General features: G+C 38.3%; 1 long non-coding RNA gene across 1 annotated transcript; it reads left to right on the top strand.

The window, feature by feature from the left end:
* Positions 1-58: 58 nt before the first annotated feature.
* On the top strand, positions 59-13,438 carry LOC125960738 (uncharacterized). The gene is made up of 3 exons (XR_007470724.1): positions 59-195; positions 2,596-2,745; positions 11,980-13,438. It is a non-coding gene; the product is annotated as an uncharacterized LOC125960738 (long non-coding RNA).
* The last annotated feature ends 4,140 nt before the right edge of the window (positions 13,439-17,578 follow it).

Raw genomic sequence — 17,578 nt, forward strand, 5'->3', positions numbered from 1 at the left:
CGAGCGGAAGGGGCCGACCCGCAGCGGCTGCGGTACCGGATTCCGGCGAGCGACGCGGGCCCGGCGCGGGGAGGGCCGGGGGCTCTTCTCTGCGCTGCGACGCTCCGCCCCCGCTCCCGGCCGGGGCCCCGTGCAGCCTTTGGCGGCGCTCAGCAATCTCCAGTGGCGCGGCCTTTACCATCCAAGTTTGGAGGGGTGAGATTGGGCCTGGGCTGAAAGCGTTCCCCGATCCTGGGTTTCTTGAGGATCCATGTGTTTAGTTTTAAAAAGGGCTTTCAAAACACAGAGTTGTGATTAAAAAATATTTGGGAAGAGCGAGATGTATAGGAACGAGACCTTGTCCATCTGTATAATTAGATAATTTACTTTGCTTTAAAGGAAAAAAAACCCCAGATTGTGGCGATATCTCAAAGTTTTAACAATGGTTTCACGCCTAGAAATTAAATGGAAAGCAGCTACTGGTGTTTGTAGGGTAAAGCACTAATATGAGTAAAAACAATTTAGTTAATTAATAAAATTAATTAATAAAAATAAACTTTTGAGTTTGGGTCAGAATTGTACTGTAGTTTTCTTTTAAGTGCAAAGAAACCATGCAGTAAGAAAATGAGGTACATCGCTCAACAAATCAATGTACCCTATTTTGCAAATGATAACACTTATCTTTTTTTATTTATTTTTTTGTTTTTGGCTGTGTTGGGTCTTCGTTGCTGCGCGGGCTTTCTCTAGTTGCGGTGAGCGGGGGCTACACTTCATTGCAGTGCGCGGGCTTCTCACTGCGGTGGCTTCTCTTGTGGAGCACGGGCTCTAGGCGCGCGGGCTTCAGTAGTTGTGGCACGTGGGCTTCAGTAGTTGTGGCTTGCGGGCTCTAGAGCACAGGCTCAGTAGTTGTGGCGCGGCAACCACAGGCTTAGTTGCTCCGCGGCATGTGGGATCTTCCCGGTGCAGGGATTGAACTCGTGTCCCCTGCGTTGGCAGGCGGATTCTTAACCACTGCGCCACCAGGAAGTCCCAGATAACACTTATCTTGAATACATCCTAGAATGGAAATGGAAGCAAGGAACTCACTCAGCCACAATAGTTGACATCAAAACTATACACAAGAAGTCATAAAGCTTGTTACCCTAAAATAATTCTAGCACGTTGGGTATCTGGTTTGCACACCCATAGCAATTATGGGCTGATTGGAGAGGGACAACAGATTCCTCTAAAATCTACTCTGTCCTGAGGGTGTGCAGGTGAATCAGACAAGTCTTTTCCTTAAGGAGCCGGTCACCTAATAGCAGAGAAAGAAACATGAGTAAATTGCAATAGGTAATACACTAAAAGAAAAAAAAGAATCCACAGTCAACATTGAAGGGGATCAAAATATGCCACTTTAGCATTAAGATAATTTTTGGAGGCAACTGAGAAACGGCAGATACTGAAGAACTCTCTGCCCTCCCCTTTCTGCCTAATAGCGGGGCATCAGTTTTACTTTGTGAAGGTGACGTAAATTTCCACTTGTAAAGGCAGTGTAGGTACAGGTTCCTAACCACTGGACCGCTAGGGAATTCCCGTGAAGGCACAGACTCTTTTAAAAGTGTTTGTTTTCCCAAGTGCATAGAGCTTGTTCAATGAACAGTTGTTGAATGAATGAATAAAAGTTTTATAACCATCAGACCTGTACTGGTATTTGTTAAAAAAAGAAAGCAACACACCCAAATAAATTTCAAAAAAAGAAACAATGTCATGGGTAATCTTAATGTCCTAAAGCTTCACCAGCTTGAGGCTAAAAATCGGTTGATATTAACACTAATACCTAAATCTGGATAGCTAAATTGACCTATTTGCTCCAGCCAGAACTCCAGCCCCTAGTGTAATCCCTCCAAAATACATCTAGGGTTCTATACTGTGCCTGACATCACTAATGAATCTTCCAGGCTGCCACCATGGCCCAGTCCTTGTCTCACTGGTCCAGTTTCCTTTCCAGAAAGTCCTCTGTCCACACCAGACATCAGCTGATTGGTGGTTCACTTGGTCATGATGGATCTTCTCAGTCCTCAGGGTGACAACCTCTTGCAAATGAATAGACCAATTTCTCCACCACATGTTACACTGCTTAGTGGACAGGGCACAGTGACTGATGCCAGGAAAATTATTTGGACCTCTGAGAGATATAGAATTCATGGAGATAGCATGTTCCTTTTGTTAAAAATGAAACAACAGGCCCAAAATGGAGTCGCTTATGCTAAGCCCCACGTCACCAGAGACTTACAGTTTCTATTCTCCCAGAAATGGAATCTAAAACCAGTCAATTAGGAATCGTCTGATCAGCACTAGTTAGGTAATCTGCCTGATAGACCCCTGCCATCCCCCAAAGGGAAGTAACCTTGCAGTAACGGACCCAATCTTTTGCCTAGTATAATTTCCTTGTTCCCACTCCCTTCTGCCTATAAAAATCTTTCATTTGGTACCTCTCCTTGGAACTCCTTTCTGTCTGCTAGATTGGATGTTGCCAGTTTTGAATTGAGTTTTTGCTCAAAAAATTCTTGAAATTTGTAATATGCCTCTGTTTATCTTTAAACAATTCACACATACAGCCCTTTTTCTCCCCAGATGACAGTGTACACTGCCAAGATAACTGGATTGGAAGGGTTCCAGTTCAAGCTAGCACACTTTTCCTATTCCTCCACCCACCTCTGACCTCCGACCTCCAGGGCCTGCTGCTGAATTGGCATATTTGTTCTGCCAGGCTCCTTCTGTGTGGTAAGATCTCTCTTTAGTTCCCTAATTCTCTTTTGTGGTGTGGTCCTGTCCCCATAACCAAAATAGTTGTTGTTTTCATTCTGGTCCTAGGAGTTTCTTCAGTCCTCCCCATCAACTACAGCTGTAAATGTTCATCAAGTAGTGAAATGGAGCAGGACCCTGTGGGGCCCTCCTGGTACAAATCCTTTCCGTGTCCCCCGTTTCCTGTTTGTAGGAAATAGGCTTCATTCAGCCTCCTTGACCCTCCCTGAGTTCCAAAGGCAGATTCAAACAGTTGCTAATCAGGGAAGAGAGGGAATTCAGAAAAAAGGGAGGAACAGTCAAGAAACCATCGTGCAGCCTTGGGGCAGGGTCCTGGTTCCTCTCAAGGAATCTACATAACAGTATCTTTGAGTTCTTCTGCAGAAGATTCCCCCGGTGGAGGGTGGTAACTTCAGACTGAGGGAAAGATTCCTGGAGCACTGCCCTGTTACCTCACCACCGACCAATCAGAAGAAAGTCACACACCCTGTAGCCCTCACCCCAAATTTTGCCTATAAAAACTTCTGCAAAACAAACCATCAGGGGCTTCACGGTTTTTTGAGCACGAGCCACCATTCTCCTTGCTTGACCCTGCTCCGAACGCTGACATTGACCCTGCAATAAACCTTTCTCTTCTTCGAACTCTGACACTGACCCTGCAATAAACCTTTCTCTGCTCCAAACTCTGACATTGACCCTGCAATAAACCTTTCTCTGCTCCAAACTCTGACATTTTGGTTTGTTTGGCCCCACTGTACATCAGGCACAGGAATTTGCATTCAGTAACAGGACATGGTCAAATACCAGTAGAAAGTCAACTGAGACCTTTGGTGACCCAAGGTGACTCAGGATGACATTTCATTTTGTTGGAAGAGGGACATGTGTTTAACAGTAAAATGTGCATGCTTTTCAATTAATGTTTGAGTATAGTATTTGTTTAAGAAATCATTTTTATTACATTAAAAAATAATAATAAAGGGGCAAAGGGAGGCCATGTTTATTACATTAAAAAAAAAAGAAATCACTACACCTATTTCATAATAGATTTATTTCAGTAGCCAGACACAGTTAAAGAGCCTGATAATATTAAATATCAGGGTGAACATTTTAAATTATTTTAAATATTTCTGACTTCAAATTTCAAATTTATGTACATAAATTGTACTGTTTTATACAATTTTTAAATTCAGAAAAACTCATGGAATAACATTAAAATGATCTATAATACATCAACCAGAAGTCTCTCTCTCTAGATATACATATGCATACACACACCATTATAGTATATTTTTATAAAAATAGAATCATCTTGCATATGGCTTTTAGCCTGCTTTTTTCCTTGCAACATATTGTGACAAATTTCTCATGTCATTAAAAATTATTTTTTCAATGACTGCATATTAAATCTTTACATAAATGTATCACAGTGTATTTGATCAATTGCCTATTGATTATCGTTGTTCAGTCTCATTTAAATACATCTCAGTTTTTTCATTATTAAAAATATCTCTATGATAAAACTGTATTCTATAAATCTTTGTATATATTTTTTATCATTTCCTTAAAACAAATTCCCAGAAAGAAGCTTGATAGGTTAAAGATTATGAATCATTGTAAGGCTTTTGAAATATATGGCCAAATTATCTACCAATTTACATGCTTGTAAGTAGTTTATGAAATTCTAAGTTCTTTGCTCATTTTTCATTTGAAAGATAAAAATGCTTGTTATTTTACCTTGAATTTCTTTAACTGTTAATGAATCTGAATATTGCTGAACGTGTTTAAGAGCCATTTGCATGTCTCTATAAAAAACTTTTGCTTATTTTTCTTCTAGGTTGTTTATCTGTTTCTATTGCTTCATAAAATCTGTCTATTTATTAACGATTCTTTTATTTTTGCTGCACCGCACGGCTTGCATCATCTTAATTCCCCAACCAGGGATCAAGCCCAGGCCCTAGCAGTGAAAGTGCTGAGTCCTAACTGCTGGACCACCAGGGAATTCCCTATTTATCAATATTAATGATTTTAAAACCTTTGTCTTATATATTGAAAACATTTTCCCTAATTTGTTATTTGCATTTTAAGTTGTGTGCAGTAGTTTTTGGCATGCAGAATTTGAAAATTTGTATATAGTCTTATGTATTAAGTTTCCTTAATGATTATATTTCTTTGCTGTAACAGTTAAAAATATTTTCCTTTCACAGGACTATTTATAGAGCCTTCTACATCCTTATTAAAATTCCTTTACTTGGAATGTATCTTTTTATCCCCCCTTCTTTTTCTTAATTTCTTAAGCAAAAAAAGAGAGCTAAAATGAGGGAAAATGCAAAAGTGGGATCCCTTTAGCTATGTATTTATCTGAAGATCTCAGCCCCAGTTGGCCTATCCTTAGCTCCAAAAAGTGTCCTCACCCCCTTCCTTTTCTCTCCCTGGAGTTTTCTGTGGCCAGCCCTGACATCTAAATTTCCACAGTAGGCATGCACAAAAAACATGGCCTTCCTTTCCTGCCCCAGGACCCTTGCCACATATATTACAGCTGCCACACATATTACAGGTAGAGTGACCAATTGTCCCAGTTTGCCCAGGGCTGTTCATTTTTAGCACTGCAGGTCCCATGTCCCGGGAAACCTCTCAGTCTCTGGTGAAACAGATACAATTCTGATCCTCATACAGATGGAGAGAAATTAGATCATGTGTCCAAAGATTTCTCTGGGCTTAGAGAACCAGGAAAGGCTTGAAAGAAGAGGTAGTATTTGAGACCAGCTCTGAAAATGAGTGGATTAAGAGAGCTGGAGTGAGAACGGGTGGGGTGGGGCACACACTGAAGACTTGGGAGGCGAGACGGTACAAGTAGATGCAAAGGAGAGCCGTTCTCCCAGTTTGACTGGTTCAGGCGGCAGAGGACTGGGAGATAAGGCCAGAAAGTTAGTTTAGGACCAGCTTATAGGAGGTCTTAAATGCCAGACTAAGCAATTGGGACTCTATTACATAAGAATTAGGATTTGTTAAAGAACTTCCCTTGGGACATCGTTGAGGTCTGTGCAGGATTTATTGGAGAGGGCTGAGTCAAAACCACACATCTAGTCAGTTCACTGTGGGACTCCAGTAATCGACATGGGAGTGTCAAAAACCCAAGCTAAGGTGGTGTGCTAGAAATAAAATCAAAAGTGATAGATTTAAGAGATTGCAAGACAATAGTTGGTGAAACTTTGCAATCAACAATGTGGAGAAAGAGAAAATTGGTTGGCTGGCACAAAGAGGTAGAAGTGGGGTGAAACCAGTGCTCCCAGAGCAACCAGGAATGAAAAGGATGAAGAGTGAGAGGATGGAGAGAGGGGTGGGTGCATGAGCAAGATGGCAGAAAATGTGTGCTGGATGATGGACCCTGTCCTCCATCTCTCAGAGGTCTTCAGTAAAGTCAATAATTCAATCCACTGATCTTAAGTGTGAGTGAGTTTCTTGTAGAAACCAAAGAGAAAGCTGAGGAACAGAGGGCACACAAGAATTCCTGGGCTTGGAGGCTGGAAGGGTCCTATGGTTGTAAGCACCTAATTTGAACTTGAACTTTCACATGCCATCAGAGTTTGAGGCAGTTTCACGGGATCTTGAGGGGCAGGAGTGACATTCAGCTGGGTTCCATTTAAATCCCCACGGAAAGACAGAGATACAATAAAGTAGGAAAATTGATTGAGGAATATTGGGAGTATAAAGTCAGAGCCAGATGAAGCATTGATCTTAGATAGGAGAGATGGGTGGGAAGTAAGCTGGGCTAGATGGATCTTGGTAAGTATTCTGATTGGATGGGGCTGTGGTTAAGGGAGCGGCTTTCTAAAGGTGTCAGTTTCCCTAATGAAAATAGGTGAAGACATTTGCTGGAAGGAGAAGGCGGTACTGCAGGGAGAATCTTGCGATTTGGAAGTTTTATAGATGTACAAATCGTCCTTGAAACTGTGGGTTTGGATGAGGTCACCCAGGGAGAGTGTATGGAGTTAAGGGACTGTGGATGGAACACTTTCACCATCTTTGTGATAACAATCGAAATTAAAAAAAACAAAAAACATTTCATCAGCTGCCTGGATTATTACATGCTTACCACATGTCTTTCTTTCTGGCTAAGAATAAGACAGAATCGCTGTAAGAACATATTCATCAAGAACATGATTCTTCTTCAGTCAAGTGAAAAGGGAACATTTACATATTGTAACGAACATGCTAGTTTGTATCATTACTCAGAGATAATGATGTTCTTAAATCATCATTTGGTTTAGTTTTTATAAAAACAGATCATGTCGGTTTTTCTGCCCTAAAGTAGTTAGTGCACCTGACCACATTTTGGACACGTGCCAAATTGGGAGATTAGCTGTAACAGCTCTAATTCTGCTTCCTGAATTTGATTAGTGCTGGGGATTAGTTTCTCATTTGATAGTCTATAGGATTTCTTACCTTGAAACTCTATGTTTTCTTGGCTATTTTTTATATCATACACATCATGTAAACCTTCATTATACTTTGCAGTAGAGCATTCTGCATTAATGATTTGCTGTTGTTACTCTCTAGTCAGATCTCCTGAATACTAAAAGGAAAGTGTTAAGAGGTATGTTAAATTCCAATTTCTGGGGTCATCAAGGCTGTATATTATTATTTGTTGGTTTCATCTTCCTCTTCACATGCTAGAAAGTATTAATGCAGTTTATGTTTAAATTTGTTATTTTTCACTTCAGTTATTTTCAGGGAGATATTAACATGGATTATATTAATAGGATATTAATATCTGGCTTAGTAGATTTCACATCTTTCTAAATTTAGTCATCTCATGGCTTACTTGGCATAAGTGTTCCTCGTTTTTTACCTGTGTAATTGATATTTAAATCATTACACAAGACTTCACTGGCAAGACTAATCTTATTTGCATGCCAATCAGAGTATAATTGACAATTATATTACGAGATTTTCTTTGAATAATGTAAGAAGTAGATGATATAAGAAATAGAAAAAAAAATAGAGTTTAAAAGTCCCAGAAGGAAATAGAATCAGAGTTCGAGGAAACTTGAGTCTATTCTCCCTTGTACAGTAAAGGATTTTCTTACTGATAGCCACCTATTTGAATACATTCACTACCTAACAGCTTTTGGCCTAGGTAGTATGTGGTTTCAATTCAAAGAATATCTTTCATTGTCTATTGACACATATCTATATAATGAAAGAAAGCCAAAATAATTATAATCAACAAAACTGGAAAAATCCCCTCTCTATAATGTATCAGCTGCCCAAGATCTGACTCTTTCAACCTTTATCACTTTGTAGTAACATAGTACAGTTTATAGACATAATTTGTACATGTAGACAAATAATGTATAATAGTTTACACCACTTTTATTTAATATTTTTCTAATAGCTATTTCAAATGCATATTTTTATATATAGCATAATTTGCACTATATCATAATGTTTTACTGTATTATACCATCATCTGTTTAACCAGTCACTAAAGCTTAGTCATTTTGACAATGTTGGCTTTCCAGTAGAAGGCACTTACAAATATCCTTGGATTTTTTTTCCTTTCTTTTGTATTATTTTCTTGACGCATATATCAAAAGTAAATTTACCAAGTTAAGAGAAACTTATTTGCTTTTTTGACTTTTGTTTAGTAGTATATCAGATTGCTCTACAGGTTAAAAAAACCAAAAAGCTAGTGTAAAAGACATCTGCTCCCCAAAAGCCCTCACTACATTGGGCTTATTATTTATTTGGTACTTCCTAATTCTTTACAGTTGCACTTCTTAAATCATCAGCAATGCTAAAATTTTCCAAAGGTCAAATATTTATCAAGTACCTAATATTTGCCAAAAATTCACTGGATCTTATAAATAGGCATCATTGTCCATAGGCAGCATAGGAGTGGTTAAGAGCATAGACTCTGAAAGCCAGATTGCTGTCTGTGATGAGCTTTGGAAGCAAGCCTCCCATACAATCAGGGTTGCCTACCCAATAAAGTATGAGTTCTTCAGCTCTGCATTCAAGGCCTGCCATGGCTCATCTCTACACACTTCTTTATTGGGGTAGGGAGGTTGTTATTATTGTTTAACACCTTTCAAATACATCAAGCAAACTAATAAATTAGCTATTTCCTAAGCATCCGTGAACAACTATATTCTAGTGTATGATGTAAACTTCATCTAAAATATCTTCTTCATTACCTGTAGAAAAAATTTCAGTTCTTCCTTAAATCTCCATCTCATATGTCTCCTTCATCTGATCTTTCCAGCCAAATGGGAATATTCTCTACTCTAAAAATCCCCTGAGCTTTATTTTCTTTGGCAGTAGAAAATTTCTTTTGCATTCTACCTTTCATGATAGGTAATCCTCTTATTGGATAGTTAGCACCTTAAGGGAGCCTAGCACTTTGCTTAATACTTAAGACAGACTTGATTTTCTTTTTTTTCTGAAACAAATCAAAATTGATTGATCTGCACTTACACTCCAAAGCCTTATCTCATCCATGCTATAAAAGTGAAGTGGAAAATCTAGGCAATTTCCAGGTGATTTTAAACAATATATATTTTTAAATTTTTATTAATTAATTATTTATTGGCTGCATCAAGTCTTAGTTGCAGTGTGCAGGCCACCCTTTATTTGTGGCATGTCAGCTTCTCTCTAGTTATGGCATGTGGGCTCCAGAGCGCATGGGCTCATTAGTTGCGGTGCATGGACTCTCTAGCTATGGTGTGCGGGCTCAGTAGTTGCGGTGTGCAGGCTTAGCTGCCCCACGGCATGTGGGATCTTAGTTCCCCGACCAGGGTTGGAACTGGCGTCTCCTGCATTATAAGATGGATTCTCAACCACTGGGCCACCAGGGAAGTCCCTAAACAATATTTTTGAGTTGATGATGCAGCAATTTCCTCACCAAAACCTTTGAGTGGCTACACTTTTTTTCAATTTTTGCCTCGTTTCCACTATAGAGATTTGACTTCCATAATTCCCATGGTTGAATCTCAAAGTAATTGACCCCAAGACCTTGAGCTAATCTTGACAGAAGCAAGAAATTTGCCAGCAGTTTTGTTTACCAATATGGAAGGACTTAGAGCTTCAGACTCCTCAATTATGTGCTATTATTATTGCCTAATAATCTCTCTTCTCTCCAACAATTTTTAAAAACCATCTTTTTGTCTTTGGAGCACTGTAGTTTTACTTTTCTGGATCTAGACATGAATTTATTTTCCTTACCTGCTGGGAAACATGGGGCTTCCTGAATCTGAGAATTGGTATCTCTCAACAATTCAGGAAAATATACAACCATTGTTTCTTGTATCATTGCCTCATCCTCATAATCTCTTTCCTTCTTCTAGAATTCTAATTAAATTGTGTTAGAAATCCTCTTTGTCTTCAATTCGTTTTAACCTCTCTGTATTATTCTCCATCTCTTAGTCTTTCTGAGCTTCATTTTGGATAAGTTCTTCAAATGTTTTCTCCAGTTCACTAATCCTTCCTACAACTTTGTCTAATAGGTTATTTACCCAACCACTGAGTTTTGAATTTCAGGCATTATATTTTTCATTCATTCATAGGCCTCTATTTGTTTCTTTTTCAGGTCTCCTTGTATTTTTTTTTAAATCTGTTGCTCATGTTTCCAGGTCTCTCCTTTTAAGTTTTTAAACATGTTAATCACATTATTTTGTATTCTAAATGTGATAATTCGAATTTCTGAAGTCTTTGTGGATTTGACTATACTTCCTGGATTTTCTTCCTGATTCATACTTATACTTCCTTTTTCTTCTTATATATTTTGTGAGTTTTTATTGTGAGTTTATGTTGGATTTTAATCTGAGGAAATTCTTAGAAACCTGGTTTGAAGTTACATTCCTCCAAAAAGATACAGGTTTGTTTCTATGTCACCAGGGGGCACTATTAACCAGGAACAGTTTAAATTTGCTCTTTGATGTTTCATACCACATAGGTAGGGTTGCCAAATAAAATACAGGACACCTAGTTAAATTTAGATTTCAGATAAACAACAAACACTTTTTAGTGCAATATTTGGAACATATACTAAAAAATTGTTCTTTATCTGAAATTTACTGGGCATCCTCTATTTTTATTTGCTAAATCTGGCAACCATACACATAAGTAGCTTGAAATTGGCTTCAAACTCATGTAAGGGCTTGCTTAAGTTTATGAATTCTCAGGGAATTTTTTTTTCCATTCTCCCAGGGCAAAGGTTGAGACAGGTTAATTTTCAGTGTCTTCTTCTTTAAGGTGGATTTATTTCTTGCTCATTCTTATAATGATAGCATTGTTCATTAGAATCTCAGATCTATGCAGTGATCTCCCATAGATCCATCTGCTATCCTCTGCACTCCATGTAATTATCAAAATGTAAATACAGGGTCCCTTAGGTTGACCCTTAGTGTGAAAATCAGCTTTACAGATCACTTACCTTTTAGGAGTATTTTCTTTTTCTTCTTTTTTTTTTTTTTTTTTTTTTTTGTTTCTATAGATTCATTACTGTCTTGCCAGCTCCATGAAACATTAAAAAATATTTATAGGTAGTTTATCCAGTATTTCTAGTTGTTTTTGGCAGCAAGGGATTAAGGAGATGATGTTGTGAGGGGGAGTCATCCAGAGTATCTCAAGTGATATTCTATCAGAACCATATGTCCTTCAGTCCTTTTTACTTGCTGGCTCTGATATCTGGTATCCTTGGTATCTCCTCCAATTTTTCATATTCCTTGCCAGTCAGTAGGTGTAATCCAGAATAGTTAGTATCATTTGACTTTGCTTTCATACTCTGCAAAGGCTGGTGATCTGTCCAGTGACAAACTGGCTCTGAGCTCCATGTAATGACTTGGGCTCACTGCCACATCTATTTGCTACCAGTCAGTGCTTTTTCTCTGAGGTTAGAACCTACTTCCCTGTGCCCTAATCTCTTGAGGAATTTTATAAAATATAGGTCGATCTAATGCTGCCACCACCACCACCCCAACTTGTTTTCCCAGTTAGTCCAAAGGAATCCTATTCTTTTTGGTGTTTCTGGAACCACACCTAAGACTTCTCATGGGATTAGCCTTAGATTATTTTTCTAGTTGCCGTTAGGAAGATCTGTTTTCAGAGCAGGGTTAGATTCCCCTGGGCACCCCTGCCTTCATGGGTGAATGACCAGCAGCATCTTTCTCCTATTAGTCTCGACATCAGAGTTTTAATTTGTCTTTTTTCTAGGACCACTCAGCAAGGTATATTCCTAGTACCAATGGTGTGCTGGAGCTGACTCATACCAAATTACAATTGCAATAGCCAATTGTTGAACTTCAGGAATTTTGAAAGCTGGTGATAATGCCCAGCTACTATTAAAAATTAAATTATATCTTTGACATAAATCACAGCAAGATCCTTTTTCACCCACCTCCTAGAGAAATGGAAATAAAAACGAAAATAAACAAATGGGACCTAATGAAACTTAAAAGCTTTTGCACAGCAAAGGAAACCATAAACAAGACGAAAAGACAACTCTCAGAATGGGAGAAAATATTTGCAAATGAAGCAACTGACAAAGGATTAATCTCCAAAATTTACAAGCAGCTCATGCAGCTCAATATCAAAAAAACAAACAACCCAGTCCAAAAATGGGCAGAAGACCTAAATAGACATTTCTCCAAAGAGGATATACAGATTGCCAACAAACACATGAAAGAATGCTCAACATCATTAATCATTAGAGAAATGCAAATCAAAACTACAATGATACAATGAGGTATCACCTCACACCAGTCAGAATGGCCATCATCAAAAAATCTACAAACAATAAATGCTGGAGAGGTTGTGGAGAAAAGGGAACCCTCTTGCACTGTTGGTGGGAATGTAAATTGATACAGCCACTATGGAGAACAGTATGGAGGTTCCTTAAAAAACTAAAAGTAGAACTACCATATGACCCAGCAATCCCACTACTGGGCATATACCCTGAGAAAACCATAATTCAAAAAGAGTCATGTACCAAAATGTTCATTGCAGGGCTTCCCTGGTGGCACAGTGGTTGAGAGTTCACCTGCCAACGCAGGGGATACAGGTTCGTGCCCTGGTCCAGGAGGATCCCACATGCCGCGGAGCGGCTGGGCCCGTGAACCATGGCCGCTGAGCCTGCGCGTCCGGAGCCTGTGCTCCACAACGGGAGAGGCCACAACAGTGAGAGGCCCGCGTACCACCAAAAAAAAAAAAAAAAAAAATGTTCATTGCAGCTCTATTTACAATAGCCAGGACATGGAAGCAACCTAAGTGTCCATCAACAGATGAATGGATAAAGAAGATGTGGCACATATCTGCAATGGAATATTACTCAGCCATGAAAAGGAACAAAACTGAGTTATTTGTAGTGAGGTGGATGGACCTAGAGACTGTCATTCAGAGTGAAGTCAGAAAGAGAAGAACAAATACCAAATGCTAACACAGATATATGGAATCTAAAGAAAAAAAAAAAGAAAGTGGTCATGAAGAACCTAGGGGCAAGACTGGACTAAAGATGCAGACCTACTAGAGAATGGACTTGAGGACATGGGGAGGGGGAAGGGTAAGCTGGGACAAAGTGAGAGAGTGGCATGGACATATATACACTACCAAACGTAAAATAGATAGCTAGTGGGAAGCAGCCGCATAGCACAGGGAGATCAGTTCGGTGCTTTGTGACCACATAGAGGGGTGGGATAGGGAGGGTGGGAGGGAGGGAGGTGCAAGAGGGAAGACATATGGGGACATATGTATATGTATAACTGATTCACTTTGTTATAAAGCAGAAACTAACACACCATTGTAAAGCAATTATACTCCAATAAAGATGTTAAAATAAATAGATAAGTAAAAGAAAAAAATTAAATTATAGTTAGATAAATTTTAAAAGATGGTAAGTATAAAACTCTTAGAAAAAAAATATAAGGATCAATCTTTGTGCCTTAGGCAATGATTTCTTAAATATGACACGAAAAGTAAAAATGACAAAAGAAAGAAAGATAAATCAGACTGCATCAAAATTTAAAAGTTTAATGCTTCAAAGGACACTTCTAAGAAAGTGAAAATGCAACCCATACAATGGGACAAAATATTTGCAAATCATAAATCTGGTTAGGGACTTGTATCCAGAATATGTTTTTTAAAATTCTTGTAACTCGATAATAATAAAAACAAAAAACCAATTAAAAGATAAATGATTTGAATAGACATTTCACCAAAATAGATATACAAATGGCCAATAAGCACATGAAAAGGTCTTCAACATCATTAATCATTGAGGAAATGCAAATCAAAACCCCAATGAGGTACTTACCCACTAGGGTGTCTATAATCAAAATACAAACAATAACAGATACTGGTGAGCATGTGGAGAAATTAGGAATGTTCAGAACAGGCATATCCATAGAAACAGAAAGTAGATTTGTGGCTGCCTATAGCTGGGAGGCGGGAAGGGTTGATGACTGCTAATGGTAATAGGGTTTCTTTTTGGAATGTTGAAAATATTCTAAAATTAGATTGTGGTGATGGCTGCACAACTCTAAAAATATACTAAAAATCATTGAATTTTATCCTTTAAATGGATGAATTGTATGGTATATGAGTTATATCTCAGTAAGATTTTATTTGAAAAAAAGATAATAAATATTTAAAACACACCATTTTCTAATTATTTTACATTACCTATGCTCTTGAGGTTATTTACTAAGCGATGGTACCCAAGTGCCCCTAGAACATAGGATCAAATTGTACATGATGTTAAACCAGCAAGGACTGTTTATCTCAACTAAGATCTTGTTTATTTCTTTATATCAGACAGCCAGATGGCAGTGAGTGATAATACTCTGTACTAATCCCTTGGGAAGACTCATTAGCTTGAGCTTTAGACGCAAACAATAATGATCTGTACCGTTAGGAGAAATATAACAATGCCAGAAAGGGCTTCATGACAAATAAAATGATTGGAATGTGGTTATATATACAAAAGATCTCGTCAGTCATCCTGCTGCACTCCATCAACAAATATTTGTTGAGAATTATAGAAAATGCAAAAATGAATTAGATCCTGTTTCTGTACACAGTCAAGGCTCAGTCAAGAAAATAGAAAGCAATTTAAATATTTAAAGCTAAAGGCATTTAATACCAAGAAATAGGTACTTATAAACTTTTGAAAGGATTTAAGGGGTGAAAGTCAGAGGAGATACCACCAGCTTTCAGATTCACTAAAACTGAATCTGAAACTTCTTGCTTACATACGGAAGTCAGGAAGATGAAAGGGACCGAAATCAATAATCCTCGTTGCCCTGCCGCCCTGGGGTGACAGGCTGGACAGGAAATATGGAAGTTGCTGCAAAAAGTCCCATCTTAAATTCACACGTCCATGGCCACTGCCACGAAAGAGAATGGCTTCTATCTCTCTTGAATCTAAACAGTATTTGTAAACCTTCTGGCAAGGAACTACTTGGAAAATGTAGTTCTCATTCATCCAGTCCCTGCAATGAATGAAAGGGAGAGAATCAAAGGGATTGGAAATGGTGCTAAGTACCAACAAATAAGATATGACTCATTACCCTAAGGGTAGTCAGATAATGTTCTGAGACTAAATGTAGTATGCATTAGAGATTGTTTCTTTGTGGCTGCAGATGCAAATTGCAGAAATCTAATCTTTCCCTTGGGTAACTGGACACGCCTGGAACCACTGGACTCCTAGGCACTTTACCAAGTTAGCACGCCCTGATTTCTTAGGAGTTTATCTCCCACCCTCTGGCAGAGGTCTTAAGAAACGTAAAGGTACCTGTGAATTCTTCTCACTTGTTCCAATCATCATTACATCACTAATATACAGTGGACCAGTGTGAAGTCCTGTGGTGTGACAAGACTATCAAATTCCCTGTGGACTAGATTATGACAGAGAGCTGGAGATCTGATATAGCCTTGGGACAGGACTCTTGTGTACTGCTGGGTAAAAGTAAGCTGTTTCCGGTCTTCACTTATTAGCAAAGAATAAGAGTCAGAGAAAACTAGAGCTTGTAGGCTGACCATTTTTTGTTTTGTAAACAAAGTTGAATGGGATCCTAGCCGGTTCCCATTCATTTATGCATCATCTATGACTGCTTTCACCTTACGACACCAAACTGAAAAATTGGGACAGAGACCTTACTGATCAGCCAAAATATCACCCTCAAATAAAGATAAATGGCAATAAAACAAAGTTTTAAGTTTACTTCTAAAAGTAAATACTAAAACGTATTTATAAGCGTTAAAGCCAGATACTTTTTCCTGAGACTTGAAATAATAACTATTTAAGTGGACTTTTCCCCCTCAGTCTTCACATTATAGTATAAAATAGCCAGAGCTGTGCTGCTTTCAATCTCTGATAAAAAAATAATAATAAAATTAAAAACTGTTTACAAAAATCTGTGTATTCTTTACATGATTGGACAAAGTTATTTCCCATATTTGATTGACAATTTGTTGTTACTTCTAATGATGCACATTTAAAAATTTTGTTTGTTTGTTTGTTTGCCTGTTCTGAAACAACTCCAATGCAAATTTCAGCACAAGTCAGGACCCTCATTTGCAATTCGCTGGGCGTCACTGCTGAAATGCCTTATTGACCTGAATGAAGAGAGGCTGGTCTACAGTATAGACCCAGAGTTCTCTGTTTGTTGAGTAAACACACTCACTTCAAAATCTAGATGTGGGTGGAGAAAAGACAATGGCAAATGTTGGCTCTCTGATCTTTTAATTAGTAGTGCCATTTGTAGACGTTTTTCTTATATTTTTGAATTCTCATTTCCCTATCATAATTTATAATTATATAATGTTTCATAGGGTTAGAGTCTTCAATATCTGTATCATCCCAGAAAGTGTTTTCTTCTCACATTTCATAGTTAAGCAAACTGAGGCTCAGAGTCAGTAAATCACCCAGCTTCACAGAGAAAAAGACCGAAGAGAACAAATATTCACCAAACACCCACTATATTATAGGAACCATCTTAAGCCGGAACACATCTTGATTTTTAGACTCCAAGTCCATTATTCTTACCAGACAATTTATTAATTCCAATCATTATGAGCATTGGGGATGGTTACATAGCGGTGGTGATAACTTTTAAACACAAAAAAATATACCAAGCACTGCACCCAAACTGAGAATAAGATGACTAGGAAGATGGGAGACACAACTATAAAACTTTATGGCAAAATAATATGTTTATATTGCTACATGAAGAATAAAACTGAAGAAAAGGAAGTACTTTATAACAGTTTATTTGTGACGTTCTGAAATACCTAACCACAGGAAGTTGTAAAGTGTCTATGGATTATTATTATGATTATTACAGATCAAACATCTTTTGGAAATGATTCAAATACAGTCCTGCTTATATTCAGAAGCTGTATGAAATGTTTCCCTCCTCCATTCTGTAAGCAGATGGCTTAGGAGGTCCCCAGAGAAAGAAAACCAGGAATGGCTTTCTTGACATAAGAGAAGCCATCTTTGCCCTAAGTCATTTTGTGATCTAAGCCTGGCTACAGTGCTTTCCCTTGAATAGGTCTCAGTAATCAGTGATCTTAAGGGAAGTAAGGGCATTCAAACGCAAAGGAAAAGCAGTTAAGAAACAGTTCAGCAATAAAAGAGTCCTAGTTCCTCTTCAAGGCATATGCATAACAATTTGATACAGTCTTAGACTTCTGCAGGAACTAAAGTCCCCACCCAGGTGGGGGATGGAATGAAGATGTTGACCTTCCAGACTTCAGTCTACTAAGGCTTGGACTCTGTTGACCTTTGCCCCAATTCTATGCTGCATTCTCCTCT

The sequence above is a fragment of the Orcinus orca genome, chromosome 12, assembly GCF_937001465.1.
Source record: "Orcinus orca chromosome 12, mOrcOrc1.1, whole genome shotgun sequence".
NCBI lineage: Eukaryota > Metazoa > Chordata > Mammalia > Artiodactyla > Delphinidae > Orcinus > Orcinus orca.